This window comes from Podarcis tiliguerta (genome assembly GCF_965153285.1).
Source record: "Podarcis tiliguerta genome assembly, chromosome: 7".
Classification (NCBI taxonomy): domain Eukaryota; kingdom Metazoa; phylum Chordata; class Lepidosauria; order Squamata; family Lacertidae; genus Podarcis; species Podarcis tiliguerta.
The window spans coordinates 51,970,911-51,986,863 of NC_139540.1; the positions used below are offsets into that span (position 1 = coordinate 51,970,911).

The window sequence follows — 15,953 nt, forward strand, 5'->3', positions numbered from 1 at the left end:
CGGTGTATGTTTTCATTCCACAGAGTGGGAAGTGATGGACACAGGATGTTTGTGTTACTGTGTTCCTTGAAGTGGGACTATTGTCCTTTGTTCTTTTCTCTCTCTGCTGTGTGATGAGAAAGAGGATGGAGCTAAGTCAGAATGCTCTGAGTGTATTATATGTAAATAAAGTAGATTAGCCAAAATGCTGTGCTATTGGTTCTGTTATGCAAGCTGCGAATACTCTGCGGATCCCTAAGTGTGCTGATGTCTCAAAGGCATTGGTCGCTGTGATGTTCAGGCAGAAGAAAGCTTTTGAAGCTCCCGAACGACCGACCAGGAGGGAGAGAACATGCCAGTAGGATGCCCCGTTTTTAGGGGGTTCGGGTGGCATAAGTTGCTTAGCTTTGGGAGGGGGGGCATTTTTACATTATTTTGGGGTCAAAGAGAAACACCAACTCACTGAAGGATCACTGGGGGAAAACACCCTCGGTTTCTAAACTCCATCTTCTGTTCTCCAACAATGGAGGGTGGGGCGGGGCGAGGGGTGGGGCCAGAAGGGGGCCAGCGATCGACCAAAACCTTACAGGGATCAACCGGTCGATTGCAAATCGACCTGTTGGACATCCTGGATCTATATCACAGCCTCTCTCCTTGTTCTAATGTTACAGTACACTCCTGAGAGCTACTCTGCAGAGTCAGAAGCTCTTAAAAACTGGACAAAGATTCATTGCTGGCATGACTTGCTGTCAGGTGTCTTCCATACCCTCCAACATTCCTAAAATTAAAATAGGGACATTTCTCCTTGTGCTCCACTCTGCTCCCCATTTCTTCCCACCCCAGGGCAGCTTGTCCTCTGCCCACCCTTCAGAGCCAGGGTATCATGTGGGACTGGGCCTTGGTGGTGACAGCATCTCCTCTTTCTTGCCTGCTCTCCAACAATCTCTATGAGCTGCCCAAGGAGGAGGCAGGCAGCAGTGACCATGGAGGGGCCGTGGAGAGGCCTGCAGCTCAGGACAAGGCCTGGCTCATCCTCATCCCCAAGCTCAACAGCAACAGCACTGGCAGGGAAAATAGGGACATTCCAGGATCAAATCAGAAGCCAAGATGGCTTTCATAATTCCAGGACTGTCCCTGAAAAATTGGGACACTTAGAAGGTATGGTCTTCTTTGATATGGAAAACAGAACTGAGTCTTTCTGGGCTGTGAGAGACAGGGAGGAGATATCATTCTGTCCTGTCCATATCCCAGGGGTGTTTATGGTTCATAGTAAATCCTTCTTGGTGTAGTGGAGGATGCCATGCCATAATCTGTACTGGAGTAAGTTTCTGCACATGGAATGGGGAGGGGGACACTGTCCATCTATATATCTATTTGAATTTAATTTTATATAATCAAAATGGTAAAAAAAGAGAGAGAAATGGGTACCATTTTGTCCTTTGCCTCAAGAAGCAAAGGTCTTGGGAAAGAAAGAACTAGGATTTATTGGGGAGAGGGAACATATAGATGGTTCTGTTCCATTTCCAAATGGGACTTGACCAGGCATGTGATTTATTAAAGATTTTTAGAGCAGCCAAACAATCCTACAGCAGATTTCTCTCATGAATGTAATATTACGTGGGGATGCCGCTGATTACAAAATAAATTCATAGGCAAGTTTCTTGAAGAAAGTTATTTAGTACCAAAAGCTGTGATGAGTGAACGGGGACCTGTAAATCAATAGCACTAATTTCTGTTGTTCACGTTTTATGCATTAATGACAGTGTAAAACAGGGCAATGCCAATTAAACACACACTGAGATAAATCATAGCCACTCTAGAGAACTTTCTCAAATAGCACTTAAGGTAAAGAGTAAATAACGTGTTTTTATGTACTCCCCTAATGGCTGCCTCTGTTATCCCTCTTGTGTCATTGTTTTCTTATCAAAGCAGAAAACTGAAAGACAGCATTTTTTTATCTTATTCAGTTTTCTATAAAATGTTATACAAAAGAAGCAAAACTGTGGCAGGCAAAATTTCAAGATTTTTTTTTTTTACAATTCTGACTGATTAAAGTCAGTGGGTGATATCCAGCATATAAACTGAATAGCATAGACCACTTGAAATCAATGGACCTAAGTTCATTTTCATTTTAGAGAGTCTATTCTGAATATAACTTAGCTGAATATCATGCAGTGAGACTCAATGAATGAATATCTCCACAATCACCCTAAAAAGGGCTGGGGCATTGTTCACATTTCAAGTGAATACACCCAAAGCCTTGAGGCACTTCTCTTCCTCGAGGCTATGAAATTTATACTGGGGGCAGGGAAGCTATATGCAGCAGTGACAGGAGCATCTTTTCCTGCCAGGGATTGTTATTTGTACAAGTGCCAGAATCTCCAGTGGGAATCTGATGCCTCACAATACCCTCTCACCAAGAAGGTTTCCTGCTAAGGATTCTGGAACTTGCAGTTCCAGTTCCTGGAAGGAAAACACCGATGATACCCAGCACTGCCTCTCATTTAAATCAGAACCAGTGAAGGTGGTGCGCTTCCTGTGTCCCAAGAAGTGTGTGTTTTGGGGTGCTGTCCAAGATCGCTGCCCCAATCTTGCACGGCACCCCAAAACACACGCTTTTGGGTTCCACGCCCCCAAAAGTATAGCCCGAAATTGTGTGAGGTCACAGTGGCCATTTTGACAATTGTCACCTCGTGAGAAAAAAGAGGCATTTTTTTTTTTTTAGTTGGACCAGGCCAAAGACCCATCTAGTCCATTTGTCAGGCTTCAGTGAACCTGATCCCTCCCACGGTGGCAGCCAAGAAGCAGATAAACAAAAAACAGTTCTTACCAAGTAATTTATTCACTATGCCCACAGAGAGACGAAGGAATGCAGTCTAACTAGGATAATGGCATTACTCCAAGCAAAGTCCAACTCACTATGTCTCTCCTATTCTATATCACCCCTGTGTCGGCTAATCTGAGCTTTCTGCCTCTGAGCTCTCTGTTCTACTACTCTCAATGCATGGCTAGTCCTGGGAGAGGGGGGCTCAGGAATGCTTTCCAAAGACACTGAGTCTGTCAGCTGTCTCTCCCATGGTGTTTCTTCTTCCTGCTGATCATCTCCCAATATTTCCCAACTTCTCCCCTCTGCAGCCTCTGAACTATGCCCTTCTACAAACCACTGTTCTAAATCTATACTGTCCTCCTGTTCTTGGGAAGGTTCAGGAGAAGGGGGGGCGGCCCCCACCATTCCTCCTCAGTCCATCACCTGACACCAGCATCCTGTTTTCATAGTGGCCAACCAGATGCCTATGGGAAGTCCATAAGGAGGACCTGAATGCAATATGGGCAAGGCCTGTTTAGTGGCAGTGCCCCCATTGTGGAACTTTCTCAACCATATCTTAAATTGGAGGTTAAGGATTTTTAAATATATAATATAGATAGATTAGATTAGATAGAGTTATAGTTATGTTGTAAACTGTGTTTAGGACCCTCACCAGGTAGAATAGCCAGTATAAAGAAGTTGTTATGAATAAATAAAATAGGAGGAGCTATATGGTGAATATATAGAACACCAAGAACTACCCATAGCTAGAAATATTTGGTTACCCTGATAGTAGGCAAATACTTGGTGGGCATCATATTTTGGAAATCACTTTCCTGCCCCTTGCTCTGTCTCATATAATGTTAAAATACTATCAGGCAGGCCCTTATTAATTAGGTCCACTTCTGAATCTGTTTTCTATAATAATACTTTAAATAAATAATTGCAGTTGCTTCTCACTGGTTTATTTTAAGGCTCAGGACTGGTGTTGAAATTGCAGTCATCACCACAGAATCCAGCACCACACATCTCCACACCTTGGTGAGACTCAAGGATACTGATAAGTTTTACAAGCTTATAAATTCGCTGTGAAGAACCTGTGGGGGGAATTGGGAAGAGAACCAAAATCTCCTGTGCTTTTACTCACCGACCTTTAATATGGAAAGTCTCAGCTTGGCTCAATTTAGTAGTTTAGCTTGTACACACACAATTCACTGCCACTGGGACTTTCTGTAAGTCCAAGCCGTAATGAAAGAGTAGAGCAGACTGACTGGGGATGAGCACAGCCACAGTATAGCCATTAATTTGGACTTTTACATTTCCCCCTTTGAAGGGCTTTTATTTACAGTCCCAGCAGCAGCAGCAAAATGGAATCCTGCTGCTTTAGCTAATGTATGTGGCCCACTGATCTATTGCTTGGCCTTTGCTAGAGGATACTTTCTCCTGTAACTATATTCTCAAGATGTGCTTGCTAAACAGTAGTATCAGGTTAGTGGCAACGGCAACACAATATCTACATTTAAAAACCCAGAATTGCAGACCAGGAAATTCAAAGGTTGATTGATTATGAAACCAGAAGGAAGCATTTTACTTCCACAGTCTGCCTTCCTGCTCACCACTCAGATGATGGAACTGCAATTTTATAATCTCATACTTTCCTGTTGAACAGGCTGTGCTTTTTTTAAAAAAGAAGACATACACTTAAATGTAAAAGGTTACAGACGCTTCAGGTTACAGACTCTGCTAACCCAGAAATAGTACCTTGGGTTAAGAACTTTGCTTCAGGATGAGAACAGAAATCTCGCAGCAGTGGTGCAGCAGCAGTGGGAGGCCCCATTAGCTAAAGTGGAACCTCAGGTTAAGGACAGTTTCAGGTTAAAAACGGACCTCTGGAACGAATTAAGTTCTTAACCTGAGGTACCACTGTAGAACTAACAACAGAGCTGAAGGATTCCCAAACGACTCATTTGATGTTGTATATTGTAAGTAACACCAAGAAGAATGTGCAACTGTACAGCTTTATTTAGCTAAAAAATAAGATTTGTTTAATATATTCATAAACTCTTGGAATAATAATTTAGCAGATTTGGAACAAACTATAGTAAGCCTTGGGTTTGTGTTTCCCTGCTCCCTTCTCTTCTTTGCATGCCAGACAAGGAGAGCGAAAGCTTTCACTTCCACGTTTCTGTGTTATGCTTGAACTCAGGAAATTGCACTTTGTTCCAACTCATGGGTAGGCAAACTAAGCCTCGGGGCCTGGATCTGGCCCAATCACCTTCTAAATCCAGCCCACAGACGGTCTGGGAATCAGTGTGTTTTTACATGTGTAGAAGGTGCCCTTTTATTTAAAATGCACCTCTGGGTTATTTGTGGGGTATAGGAATTTGTTCATTTTCCCCCTTCAAAATATAGTCCGGCCCCCCACAAGGTCTGAGGGACAGTGGACCGGACCTCTGCTGAAAAAGTTTGCTGACCCCTGTTCTAACTAGTTGGTTTCAGATCCTGGCTCCAGATGGATTCTCTATAAAGTGGTACCTTGGGTTAAGTACTTAATTCGTTCCAGAGGTCCGTACTTAACCTGAAACTGTTCTTAACCTGAAGCACCACTTTAGCTAATGGGGCCTCCTGCTGCTGCCACGCCGCCGGAGCCCGATTTCTGTTCTCATCCTGAAGCAAAGTTCTTAACCTGAAGCACTATTTCTGGGTTAGCGGAGTCTGTAACCTGAAGCGTATGTAACCTGAAGCTTATGTAACCCGAGGTACCACTGTGTTACATTGAGGCTGTGAAAATAGAATGGATGCACAAAACATCTAGGGTGGGGCCTCTATGTGAAGCAAGTAGCCATAAGTACTGGTAAATGAAGTACACCAGAGGCCATCACTAATCAGGCTAAATCATTGAACAGTCAATGATCATGTCCATGATGCTGCCCAAAAAGGGGATTTAAGATGAAATGCTTTCTATGGAATGTTCTACACATTCCAAAACTTGACTCAATATCATAACCTTTAAAAGCAATGCAAATGGGCATTGTAGTAGAAAAACAGATAGGTACCCTTTTCACATATTAACTGGGTTTTCTGAAACAAGAGTCATCTCAGTGGCTGCTCCGAAATTATGAAATACATTTGCTCATGTACAAAATACAGGTAATAACTGTTCCATGTCTTGAAATGCACACAGTGTGAATTGGAATTTTCCAGTAGTGTTGTCTATATAATTAGCAGGTGATGCAGTAGGGATGTGATGGCAACAGAATTAAATGCAAAAAATAAAAATACACACAGCCCCCAAAATAACAGGATTCTGTAAATGCCTAGAATGAGAACAGTACAGGTTTGTGACCATGGATGTGTGACGTCTGTACTGATGATGAACTCACAGGGCTTTGTTCCAAACTCATCTTGTTGGAAATAGAAGGTCGTTATGAATATAAGGTGTGCAAACTAAGCAGCCAGAGCACAGTATTTATTTAGTACAACATCATTTCATTTCTCCTGGGACTCAGTGCAGCAAAAGGAGATGTTTTTAATTAAGAACATAAATTATAACCTCTCCCAGGAGAGTGATTGAAATGATCACCACTGTCAGGATCTTAACATGCTTTGCATTTATTTCCTTTATAAACTCCCACTTACAGTTTGTTGTCTGCATTATAGACAGTATTAGCTACCTGGCTATTCCTTTCTTGCTCCAAATGAAAAGCCTGTCATAATGCAATTGATGGAAACTTTTCGAGATTTATCCGTGTTTTAGAATACAAGACAATTCATCCATAGTGTTATTTATTTATTTATTTATTTATTTATTTGCACATCCAAGTTAGAAGCCAATTTGCAAGATGCTTTATCAGTCTTACCAAAATGCCCAATGGAGCTACGACTCTCTCTGCTCATATGCACCTACCTATGTTAGCAGGTTTCACAGGGCTGGTGCAATACATTTTGCTGTCTGAGGCAAACTACAAGATGGTGCGTTCTCTCCAAGCCATGTATAAAAGCTGACGGGACTGGCAAGTGAATCTTCCTTCAGTGCTGGCAATTCCATTGCACATGAAGACAGCAGGCTTGGTTTGGTGGCACAACAGTTGTTTCCCCTCACTGTTGTTTCCTGCTACCTAGCACCTGCTACCTGAAGCAGCCAACCGTCCTCACTCTGCCTAATGGTAGAGCTGGCCCTGCATTTTTGGCCTATAAGGAGAACTTCTAACTTCTTTGATGTTTCTTTGCATGGTTGCCAGGAAACAACTCCGAAATATAGATGGGTGGATTTCCCTCATTCCATTCTTTTATCATCCTACACTCCCCAAATTCCAGTTGAACTCAGTGCTTGCATTACAAGGGTGTATAAGTATGGCCTCGTTAGATGCTGCATTTGATGACTACAATGGGAGCCATGACATAGTCCACCCTTTTTACTCAGGCTCATCCTATTTTGCTGCTTGAGGCAAAATGGGAAGTCCTTCCCTGCCCCACTGCTGCCACCTGTGCCAGCTGCCCACTGTTTAAACATCAGGCAGAAATGGGAGTAAAAATAATAATAATGTTGCTCTATGGTGCAACCCCCATCTTTCTGTCTTTTTTCTTAAAAATCAACTTTATTGAAAGTTTTCCACATACAATTCCATAAAAATCACACTAATCTTAAAAAAGAAAAATAGAAAAAAAGATGAGAAAAGGGAGAGAATAAAGAAGAAAATAATGAAAAGAAGAAAAGGATATTACAAAGACCTCTATCAAAATTTAATCTTAATCCTTTTTCCACAAACAGAAAAGTGAGTGTTCCCAGATCTCATCTGGGAGTTTCCCCCTCTTCCCCCAGCCTCTCACCCTGGGAGAGCCTCTCTGCCTTGCGCCTCACATAATCCCCATCTTGACCAACATTCCCATATCTTCTCTTAGGCGCAAATGCAGAATATTTTGTCACATGAGATGTTTGGGAAAATAGGGATGTTGAAAAAAAAATGTATTGAGTGATGGAAGAATTTGATAACCCCTAAAGGATTGCAAATAGTCAAAATATGGATATTGATGCCATGCATTATTTCCTCATCTTTCTTTTTTTTTAAATATATGTTCAAATCCAAGAGAAATGGACTGCTGTTTTAAGAACCAAGACAAATGTATCATTGTGACATGTGAAAGAAGGCACAATCAAGCTGGCTGTGGAGAAAAGAAGGAATTGCTTCAATATAAAAACAGGAGATATATTATGCATCTAAATCTGCTACAAAAATAATATATTAACTCCTGTTGTGAAATCTTGATAAAGAGTGAAGATAAAATGCTTACAGTTAAAAGCTTTATCAGAAAGCCCCAGGGCCTGTTGTGGGAACTAAAAACAGCCCCCCTCTCTCCAACAACAATTGCATTAGAGTTTTGTTAAGGAATAAACTACAGTCCAAAAGCATAAATCATCTTGTTAGTCCACAGTTAAGTTTTAACAACTGGAAGAAAATGCCTTGAGGTCTGAATAAATAAAACTCCCCCCCTGCCCCCAGTAAGGGGTTCTTTTTCTTCTTCTTTTACATTATCAAGCTTTAGCATTTGAAATCATTATATCCAACAGAAAGAGTAGCTGGCTGTCTAAAGCAGCATCACATTGGACCCCAAGCACCAATGGTTGAAGCTTTGGTTATTTCAAGATGGCTCCAAAACAAAGCTGCTAGTAAACATCGTTGGTTACTGTGTATTGATACACCTTTCTATATATCTAGCTATTTATGGCTGTGCCAGTACAGAGAGAAACCTGCACATATGCAGCAAATTCACCCAGTCCCCCACAGGGTATATGACCCACTTTTCCTTTGAAAGCTGCAATCCTGTACGCACTTGCCTGGGGGTTAGTATTATCCAACTCAGTGGGGGCTATGTCTGAGCAGACACATGCAGGATTGTACTGTTAACAATCCTGTGTAACAGTCATGTGCCAAAATCTGCCATCCAACTTCTTACAAACCTTCTTGCTCTGCAAAAGGGCTTCTATTTGTGTGCCTCATTTTCAGGACACATGAAGAACGTAAAGGCAAGTCTGTTGGATCAAGCTGATGGCCCATCTACACCAGCGTCCTATTCTCACAGAGACAGACCAGATGCCTGTGGGCAGCCTGAAAGCTGGGCATGAGCAAAAGAGCACTATGCAACTGGTATTCCAAGGAATAATGCATTGAGAGTAAAATTTCTATAAAATTTGGATGAACATGGGTTTTGAGTTGGTGTTCTCAATTGGCCAAGGGGGTGAACCTGTCTTTCTTTCTTTCTTTCTTTCTTTCTTTCTTTCTTTCTTTCTTTCTAATTTTCTTTCTTCTTGCTTGCTTAAGAGCAATGTGTTACTTTATATATTGTAATGTCTATTTGTAACTATTTAAAGTTACAAATTTCTACTGTGAAAATGCTACTATTTCATTCTTGCAGTGGACAGCAAATTCATTGTCTGCTCTACCCAAAATCCAGATCTGGGATTCTATTTGCAGCAACTTTCACACACCCCACCCATAAGAATTTCATCAAAAATTTCTATTGCTTTTGATAATTATTGAATGAAATCTTTCTCTTTCTTTCTTTCTTTCTTTCTTTCTTTCTTTCTTTCTTTCTTTCTTTCTAAATTCAATGCCAGAAGTCTTAAACTTTGGAAATTTCAACCCAATTCTACTTGAGCAGCACATAAGCAACACATTTATTTAAATCTAATGTAGTATTCAATTTGCAAAATCTTTAATCTTGTCCCATTGGACCCTCCAATGGCACAATTCACTTAAATTTATATGGAGTAGGATTCTGGCTAGCCGACACAGTTTGATTCCACCATTCTAGTGGTAACAGCTTTTGAGAAATCATTTTTATGTTTGATAGTTCTAAACTGTCAGTACTAATTTTCACTTCTTCTCCTGAGCCAATTTCTTGACAGCTGTGCTGAATTCTCCTTTGTTCTCTTCCGCTGTCCTTTTATTGTCCCATATTTTCCTTCTCTGATAGATATCAGTTCCCTCTTCCACACTTTCCCCATCTGTTACTCAGTTTGTAGTATGCATCATCCAACCAACAGACACCAGTTAATTAAGGACCAGAGAAAAATGAAATGGTGATGGGTAAAGCAATTAAGTACTTACCTATTATCAGTTGAGTTCTTCAGGGAAACTACCAACAGTTCTATAGGCAAGTTGCTGAAGAAAGACTGTTGCACTGGTGGAGCAAATTCTTTGTATGCAGAAAGTCCCATGTTTAGTTTCTGACATATCAAAGTAGGGTTGGGAAAGACTGATGTAACCAGTCAGTGGGCAAGGCTGTGGTAGATTGATCAATAGTATGACTTGATACAATGCAACATCATATGTTGATTCACATCTTAGAATTTCAGAAAGTTATAAGCAATGAGAAGGTTTAACTCTAGGCCCAATATTACATTTTCAAGAAGGAATTATTATATTGATAAAGCTTAACAAAGCAAAACAACTGAGTGCCCTCTTCATCTTGGGGGACTTTGGGAGGGGATGACAATTAGTCAATCAGTGGCAGTTGTTTATCTCTTGCTTTACTAGTAGTGCTTCGTTGCTGAATATTTAAATGATTATTTGGAAATGTGTATCTGTGTGATTTAAATTTTTATTGATATTCATTGTCATTTTAACAGTCCATGTCCTGAGAAAGATGAGTTGGAAATGCCACAAATAAATAAACAAACAATGCTCATTGATCACAGCAAACCAAAATAAGATTTTCTCTTCTTGCTATGATGCACATAGAATTATGAACATTCATGCTTCCTAAAATGGTGAATAAATGCTATTATTTCATAGCTGTTCCCAGTTTGTACAGCTGATCCTTTGCAATGTTGCCATATTGAATTCCCAGATCCTGTTACTCTAAAATATAGTGTCTTTGAGTTTGGCAGCATTTCTTTGTCCATTGCATTTAAGTTGCAGTTAAATTGCTCATTAAACCTCAAGCAATGCAATGTAATGCTTGCTACCATTTATAGTCAATGCTCTCCAAAGTACAATTAGAAAGAATGCTATGACACAGAGCAATGGAGACAATTATTTCTGAAGTTACTAATGCTAAGCTAATTAGCATATGGCATCTAAGACAGCTGCTGATGCTAAATACTGAGGGACTAATTAGTGTTTGATGTTAATTAGCTTCTTCTGCATGAACATTGTCCTTAAATGTATATGCATCGCTGCCATTGGGCTATTAAAATCCAGGCCTGTGCATGTCTTGCAGTAGTATAGGGTGTTATACTACTATCATATTTGAATACTGTATGTAAAAAAGAATATATATCATCATCAGGAAGATCTCTGCCACAATATGCTTACAATCTACGATCTGAAGCAGCAGGTGGGAAGTGGTGGTAGATGAAATCAAGGAAGTGATATACGGTTGTTCCAGTTGTCCGTGTTTATATTTAGTTACAAGCTGAGTTACGGAAGAGCATGGGGTCCAGGGGGTTGTACAAAAGGCCCCATGGGAAAAGTGGTGGGTCTTCTTTGGAAGAATTTGAATACATTAAGATAGGTGATGGGATAGTTTCAAGTAGATGGAGCTGGAAAGAAGAAACAAAGAAGACTTTTGAAGGAGCAGGACACTTTTGGACAGCACAGCATAGAGCTGGGAAAACAGGACCACAAACACAAGACAGAGATAGAGAGACAGGGATGTTCCTGATAAAATTAGTGAATGATCATTGTGCCTAGGGACAGACAGTCAGGTCATGGAACCATGGCAATGACCAGAGGAAGAATGACTATTGGGAGGTGTGCAGAAAGAAGAAACACCATGGTGCATCTGCAGAGGCACAACCAGGCACCTTCATCTGCCCCAGCTGCAACAAAACATGTCTCACCCATATTGGTCTCCACACCCACAGCAGGGGCTGCAACCTTTCCACAGTTTGATTTCTCTCCCAAAGGCACACTCCTCCATTGTCTCTTGAGACAGATGGATGCCAGCAAGAACTGCCCTAACCTTGGCATCAACTACCAATGCTTTAGGGTTTAAACGCAGACATGAGAATTGCTGATTCCTTCCACATTCACACTTTATGAATCAGTTTGGAATGTCTTCCATTATTCTAAACAAATGCAGCACCTTTTGTTTTTGCTAGGTTATGAGAACACATTCATGTGCATCTATGTATATGCCTTGCATGCATACATTGCATCAAATCTAAACCCATTGTCAAGTATGATAATTGACCTCCTCTTAGAACAATAAGCAGACAAGATTAGGTTGTGCTGATACGTGTTTATGCAAAGTGAGGCATAAATGGTAGTGGTTACTGTGGCAACACCTGCAGCTAGGAAATGCCAGTGCTGCATATCTGAATATCCTGAGCTCAAGGCATGATTAAAGTCTCCAAGTGACCAGGGAGGTTATAGCCAGAAATGGAGGGAAGCACTCAGCGTCTGCAGCAGTAGAAGGTATTACCAGCTGAGACAAGCAATAGATTCTGCTTTAGAAGCATTTTCTCACCTGTCTTTGCAGCTGGATAATACGATAATGGCAGCAGAGGCAGAAACCAGGACTTTGGGGATTTAAGGATGCCAGCGGAAAATAATTTATTAGCAGACAACTTGCAAAACAAGTCATTTATAATAGCAAAGCCATACTGCAGAATGCACTGTTGACACTTAGAGCCTGTTATGAAAATAATCAGGCCTCCCCTTGTTTTCAACTGGTTAGTGATTTTATTTTTTTCCCCACTGGACTACCCAGCTCGTGGCAAACGAGTATTGATGCTACTTGCTGGAATCTCTGGCAGCAAAATAAAAGAGAAGGAGTAATATCCTCCTTCAAGCATCATTGCGCACTATTGAACATGCCACCCCAGCTGTGGCTACACCTGATACTCCAGAAAAGTCTTGGGGCGGGTGGGGAAAGAAAATGTATAGAACATTCTGAAGGAGGGTGGACATTTCTTTTTCTTGAATTTCCAAAATCTATTCTAACATTTAAGCTATTAAAAATATAAGACAAGTGCTGCTGGATTAAACCAAAGGCCTATCTAGCCTGTCAAGTCCAGCATCCTAAAATTGCCCACAAGCAAAACAAAGAGGCAATCAATAACACAGCAAATGATATTCAGAGCTATTCTGTTTCTTATCCTAAGTTTTAATATGACTGAATGACATAGGCACCAACTCATGGGGAAGAGGTGTCTCAGTATTTATTGGCAGGGGACTGAGCCTCCACAATGCCAAGGAGGTGGAAGAAACCAAATGAGGAGCTGAGCATGGCACAGCATCAGTGTCTGGCTCCTCCTGAGTGTGAGAAAAGGAGAAGCCACCGACATTGAAGCTGTGCGGTGCTGGGCTCTGCACTCAGCCTCCTCCTGACAATGCGCATCATGTGCATTGCATGCATGACATCACTGGCGCACATTGTGTGTTGCGCAACACTGGGCCCCTTTATTATTGGGCGTAAGATGGCATCTCTGCTGTATGATGATTTAGACATGTGGTCATGTAGCCAAATAAGGTCACTTGAAATATCTGTGCAACCTATACATTAGTTTTATTGTCCACCAGCATCTTGATAACATATTGTACTGTGCTACTAGCCATGATGGCTATGCTCTGCCTTCATGCTCAGAGACAGTGATGCTTCTGAATACCAGTTGCTGGAAATCACAGCTCAGGGAAGTGCTACTGTGCTCGGCTCCTGCCTTCAGGTTTCTCACATGCATCTAGTTGGTCCTGTGAGAACAAGATCCTGGACTAGAAGGTCTATTGGCCTGGTCCCACAGGCTCGTCTTATGTTCTTTTGTATTGTATAGCACTCATATTCTCTATCTGTGATGCTATGTTTGACCAATAAAGATTGTGTAACAATTGGAAACTTTCATTACAGAGTTGCTGTAAGTCACTATCTAATAATTTCAGACACCATCTGTAACGAGGATATAATAATACAATGGTTGTACTTTCCCTTCCTATCTTAACTATGTAGATATTAACATTGGACTACAATACAGCAAGCCACTATTTCTCGACCTGATCGTGTTTGCGATACTGAGATGCTAATACTGAACTGTATTATTAAAAGATATCACCATCATTTATAATGTTCATGTTTTGGAATGTGCAGCTCATAAAGCTCAGCTATATTATTAACTGAGTGTCATTTCCCCTTAAAGTTCTTGAGATTTTCAAGGTGTGTGGTCAGTGGTTAGGAGGATTTGATGTGTAGGTTCTTGCACAAATGTTCTTCAATATTAGCTCTTTGCTGTCAAATCCTGGGGTGAACAGTATCACAGACTACCCAGCCAAGCATCCTTTGGTTTGGTGTATGCAATGTGAAGATTGTAGCACAAGGCTACATTACAGATTTATACAGCGCTCTCTCCCAGTGTCAGTCTGTTGTGCAGGTGGCCCTTGTCTTCTTTTTTGTACTGTTCTGACCTGAGCAATAAGATCTATTGCAGAAAATCAGAACAGAGTTTGAGTCTCCCATCCAGTGGGAGCCTAGCTATCAGGTTCACAACTGCCGTATGAGGACAATTGTACTGGAAGAGAAAATAATAATCTAAATAGTAGGAGACCTGAGCAGAAATATCTGCTTCTATTTGTTCCTTTTGTCTTCTTTTTTGGGGGTGGAGACTGACACTGCTAAATTATTGCAGTGATTATTGTTTTGGTATAAAAACATGAAAAACATGAAAAACAGCAAAATAAGTAAGGATGATAATATTTTAATAAACACACACACACACACACAGTCATCTATGGGTTCTATCTGCTTAGATCATTGATCGTTACAGTTCTCTTCTTCATACACTACCACTACAATTTGCATCATGGATACATTACTTTTAAAAAAAGATAAAACAGGAAAATTGGACCACAAGCAATGGTGTATAAACCAAATAATGGGCTTTATAACCCAGACAATGCATAGTGAACATTTTTACAGCTAGAAAAGGTGTGCTGACAATTCTCTGAATTATCATTATAGGAATACTGATAGGAACTCAGATTCCCTTTCTTTGCAAATGTAAAATACACACTTTAAACAAATCTCAGTGTCACTGAACATGCTGAACACACCCTTCAAAATTGCTAAGGAGCTCCACATGACCAAGTAATGGGAGAACAAGTATTCATAGCAGAAACTTTTGGTGCTTAAGCAACTATTGCCACAGCAAAGAGTTTCTAGACACTTCAAAGCATTCTAAAAATGGATTTTGTTTTCCCCCTCCAAATATTTATTTTCTTTTGTAAGCAATCCACACTTTAAAATCTTGGATTTCTGCACTGATACCTATATGCAGCTGTCTTGTTATCACTCTTAATGAGATAAAGTAATGGCATCAAATATAACCAGGAAATCTGTTCAACATATAAAAGGTGTGTTGCTGTACCCAAGGGAATCAGAGAAATGAAACAACTCAAAAATCCACCAGCACTTCCCATTTCCCATGATGACATGGTATATATGTTTCTATCCAATTGCATCTCCTCACCACTTACATAAATGCTAAATGTAAAAACACCAATGGGAATTCCCAGCAGCTCTGCAGTTCCCTATTTAAATTCGTTTTATGAACTGGCCTTCAACTCTTTGCCCCAAACTCTCTCCAGTGTAATGTCTTTTCGCTCTTCCTTCCAACTTTCAGTAAAAGCTTCTGCATGCTTGATTTCATGGGCTTCTTTTTGATCAATGACATCTGCCAGCCCCTTGTAATTTATAATGTTTTCCTGGTAGTGTAGATCTGAACTGATTAGTGCTCTTTTTGGGTATCTTACAGGGCTGATTTTCATAGTGGAGATGATTTGCACTGTCTGCCTCTTGGGACACTTTAAGGCATCTCAGTATGGATATCTGAACCGCCTGACATTCAAAATCAGTCACTTTGGAATAAATAGGCCTGTTTGTCTACAGTTTCTTTCCATAGCTATAAAGAGTGCTTAGTTCCAGCTGACTGGGTTTGATCTCTGCAGCTAGAAGATCAACTGTTAATTCCTTCTGGGATGCTTTGACGCTGGCTGTTAAGTTTCTGTTGGCGAGCTTTGATCACATTCTCTCCAATTTCAGTTTCTGCCAGAGCTGCAGTTAGTCTTCCATTCACACTGACGTTGTCATGGGTTCTTCACTAATGTAGCACAGCCGTCTTCTTCTTTTAGTCATCACATGTTCCTGGGTAACACCTGGAAAATAGTCTTGAACC

The 15,953-nt window shown here is 40.8% G+C and overlaps 1 long non-coding RNA gene across 1 annotated transcript in view; it reads right to left on the reverse strand.

Moving 5' to 3' along the window:
* The window catches only part of LOC310681864, a 46,696-nt gene that overhangs the window by 8,519 nt on the left and 22,224 nt on the right, over nt 1-15,953 (reverse strand). The window lies entirely within an intron of this gene.